At 38.6% G+C, this 4299-nt stretch overlaps 1 pseudogene; it reads right to left on the bottom strand.

Annotated features, from left to right (window-relative positions):
* Positions 1-223: 223 nt before the first annotated feature.
* On the bottom strand, positions 224-623 carry LOC129480094 (small ribosomal subunit protein eS25-like; annotated as a pseudogene).
* Between the last annotated feature and the right edge of the window lie 3676 nt (positions 624-4299).

The following is a 4299-nucleotide window of genomic DNA, read 5'->3' as shown; positions in this document are numbered from 1 at the left end:
TTTTTAACTTCTTAAAATAGAAAATTAAATAATTGATTTTAAATCTGTCTTCTTTCCTAATATAAGCAATAGACACTAAAAATTTCCCTCTAGGCACTGCATTGCTGCATCCCATAAAATTTGATATAATATGTTTTTATTTCATTCAGTTCAAAAATGTTTTCTAATTTCCCTGTGATTTCTTTTTTTTATTTAATAAAGTTTTGTTTTTCCAAATGTACAGTCAGTTGGACCTGTTCATGCATCTTCACCAGCAGCTGTGGCATCTCCACTTTTGGTATTTCTGGTGTAAATGATTTGAGCTCTGTGTTTTGAAACCAGTTTGATAAGTCCTTTACCAAGGAGCTCCTGAAGGGCTGCCCTGGCCAGGGAGCCTCGAATCTCCAGTCTCTGAGAGACCACAGCTGGGGTTATAAACCTATAGCTGGAAACTTCCTTACAGAGTTTGGCATACAAAGCTTCCTTACAGTAGCATTGTCAAACAAGACTTGGTTATTGAGCTTGTCCCAAACTTTGCCTTTGGACCACTTCTTTTTGGCTTTGCCCCTGGATTTGTTCACTGGGTTTTTGTCTTTTTTGGCTAACTTCCCGGGGTCTTTCCTCTTGTTGCCCTTGGATGGCATTGTTAAGCTTGCAGAGCAGCGGCAATCACTGCAGCCTTGCTGAGATGTCAGACAAAAAGCGATTTCTTTGATGCATAGGTTATTTGAAAATGTGTTGTTTAATTTTCAAATATTTGGGGGGCTGTAATAGATATCTTTTTGTTATTGATTTCTAATTTAATTTCAGTGTGGTTAGAAAACAATGTATATTCTGCGGTTGCTGAGTTTAGTGTTCTATTTTATTTATTTATTTGTTCTAGTTTTTTAGAGACAGTCTTGCTCTGTCACTCAAGCTGGAGTGCAGTGGTGTGCTCAGCCTTCCAAATAGATGGGACTACAGGCATGTTCCACCATGCCCAGCTAATTTTTTAATAGAGATGGGGTCTTGCTATGTTGCCTACGCTGGTCTCCAGCTCCTGGCCTTAAGTGATCCTCCTACCTTGGCCTCTCAAAACTCTGGGATTATAGGCGTGAGCCACCACATCTGGCCTAGTGTTCTATAAACGTCAGTTAGGTTAAGGTGATTGATAGCATTGTTGAGATATTCTACATCATTTTTGATTTTTAATAATCTAGTTGTTTTGTCAGTTACTGAGAGAGGGGTGTTAACATCTCTAACTATGATTGTGGATTTGTTTATTTCTCCCTTTAGCTCTTTCAGTTTTTGCTTTATGCATTTTGAAGCTCTGTTATTAAACACACATTTATAATTGCTACGCCTTTGGATGAAATGACCCTTTTGTCATTACGAAATATTGTTCTTTATTTTTGGTAATCTTTCTTATCCTGAAGTCTATTTTGACTGGTATTAATCTAGCCATTCCATATTTCCTATGATTAGGACTTGCATGATATTTCTTTTACAATTTTTAAGTTTTAAACCTATATGTGTCTTTGTATTTAACGTATCTCTTGTAGATAACATATAGTTGGATCATAACTTTTATCTAGTCTAAACAATCTATTTCTTTTTATTATAGCATTTAGTCAATCTACATTTAAGATAATTATTGATATGGTTGGATTTAGTTCTCTCACTTATTTGTTTTCTATTCTTCTCATATGACTTGTTTCTTGGTTCCACTTTTCTTGCCTTTTTTGGGAATTAATATGGTTTAGTATTTCATTTTAATTCTTCTTAGCTATAGCTCTTTGCATATTTTTAGTGGTTACTTTTGGGATTAAAATAATTTTTAAAAATACTTTAAGTTCTAGGGTACATGTGCAGAACGTGCAGGTTTGTTACATAGGTATACACATGCCGTGTTGGTTTGCTGCACCCATCAACCTGTCATCTACATTAGGTATTTCTCCTAATGCTATCCCTCCCTGAGCCCCCCACTCCCTGGCAGGCCCTGGTATGTGATCCCCTTCCTCCTGTGTCCATGTGTTCTCATTGTTCAACTCCCACTTATGAGTGAGAACATGCAGTGTTTGGTTTTCTGTTCCTGTGTTAGTTTGCTGAGAATGATGGTTTACAGCTTCATCCATGTCCCGGCAAAGGACATGAACTCATCCTTTTTTATGGCTGCATAGTGTTCTATGGTGTATATGTGCCACATTTTCTTTTTCCAGTCTATCATCGATGGGCATTTGGGTAGGTTCCAAGTCTTTGCTATTGTGAAGAGTGCTGCAATAAACATATGTGTGCATGTGTCTTTACAGTAGAATGATTTATAATCCTTTGGGTATATACCCAGTAATGGGATGGATGGGTCAAATGGTATTTCTGGTTCTAGATCCTTGAGGAATTGCCACACTGTGTTCCACAATGGTTGAACTAATTTACACTCCCACCAACAGTGTAAAAGCATTCGTATTTCTCCACATCCTCTCCAGCATCTGTTGTTTCCTGACTTTTTAATGATCGCCATTCTAACTGGTGTGAGATGGTATCTCATTGTGGTTTTGATTTGCATTTCTCTAATGACCAGTGATGATGAGCTTTTTTTCATATGTTTGTTGGCTGCATAAATGTCTTCTTTTGAGAAGTGTCTGTTCATATCCTTTGCCCACTTTTTAATGGGGTTATTTGCTTTTTTCTTTTAAATTTGTTTAAGTTCCTTATAGATTCTGGATGTTAGCCCTTTGTCAGATGGGTAGATTGCAAAAATTTTCTCCCATTTTGTAGGTTACCTGTTCACTCTGATGACAGTTTCTTTTGCTGTGCAGAAGCTCTTGAGTTTGATTAGATCCCATTTGTCAATTTTGGCTTTTGTTGCCATTGCTTTTGGTGTTTTAGTCATGAAGTCTTTGCCCATGCCTATGTCCTGAATGGTATTGTCTAGGTTTTCTTCTAGGGTTTTTATGGTTTTAGGTCTTATGTTTAAGTCTTTAATCCATCTTGAGTTAATTTTTTTATAAGGTGTAAGGAAGGGGTCCAGTGTCAGCTTTCTGCATATGGCTAGCCAGTTTTCCCAGCACCATTTATTAAATAGGGAATCCTTTTTATTGCCCTCTATATTGCTTGGGGAAATGCCCTCTATATTTTCTTAGTGATGTGTAGATTCTACTGAAAGAAAAATGAAAACTTGTTCACAGGCAATGTTGAAAGGATAACTTTCAACTTTTTAAAGGGTTGAAAATTTAAACTACTCTCCGTAGTTTCCGGAAAACATCCTCAAGCCTTTACAAATGAGGGTGAGGGCTGTGGCAGCCTTAAAGTTCAAGAGAAGGAAAATACGTTAATTTTCAAGGTTTTCTCCTATCTTAGATCTTTCTGAGGAAAATAATTTGAGGCCACGTGTGGTGGCTTATACCTGTAATCCTAATACTTTGGGAGGCCAAGGCAGGAGGATCACTTGAGGCCAGGAGTCCAAGACCAGCCTGGGCAACATAAGGAGACCCTGTCTCTACAAAAAAAAAAAAAAAAAAAAAAGCTGGGAGTGGTAGTGTGTGGCTGGAGTCCTAGCTACATGGGAGACTGAGGTGGGAGGATTACTTGAGCCTGGGAGTTTGAGGTTGCAGTGAGCTATGATTGTGCCACTGCACTCCAGCCTGGGTGACAGAGTGAGACCCTGTCTCAAAAAAAAAAGAAAAGAAAAGAAAAAAGAAAAATAATGTGAAAGAATCACTTCACATATCCAGTGGCAGATCTGAACTGCCAGAGCCCTGTTCATCTTAACAATGAATCAGGTGATCTGGGTTCATGGCCACACTGCATGCCGTCTGCTCAGAGCAGCACCCATGGGTTCTCTTCCTTAGCCAGTAGCTTTCTCAGCTTTCTCATGGACCTAGGAACTCCCCAGCGCCTAGAGGCAGTGGAGCACATAGATAGCCTTGTGTTCTCTGGAAATGTCTGTGTTTCTGTGTAGTCTCTGCCAGTCCAATCCCAGCATGGAGGGTGGATGTGGGAACCTCTGTTTTTTAATTAGCCTTTAGGGCATAGTCTGCTTTCCACACACTTGTCACAACAAAGGGATCTTTTTTCTTCAGGGAATAGCATTAAGAAGCAGGAATTGGAGTAGTATACTTGTCCTGTTTGAAATAGCTTTTATCTGCTGTTGCATCAGTGATCTTTGACAGCTGATCTGCAGTTCTGGCTTAACCATTTACTAGTTGCATAACCTTGGCAAACTCACATCCCAGCATAAAGAATCTAGTTTACTCCTTTATAAACTGGAAGTGTTAATATTTTCCCTGACCTACCTCAGAGGCTTAAAGGGTTGCATGGAGATGAAAATGCATTATAAAAATA

The sequence above is a fragment of the Symphalangus syndactylus genome, chromosome 1, assembly GCF_028878055.3.
Source record: "Symphalangus syndactylus isolate Jambi chromosome 1, NHGRI_mSymSyn1-v2.1_pri, whole genome shotgun sequence".
Classification (NCBI taxonomy): Eukaryota; Metazoa; Chordata; class Mammalia; order Primates; family Hylobatidae; genus Symphalangus; species Symphalangus syndactylus.
The sequence above is the reverse complement of the archived record's forward strand: the minus strand, read 5'-3'. Positions and strand labels throughout refer to the sequence as shown.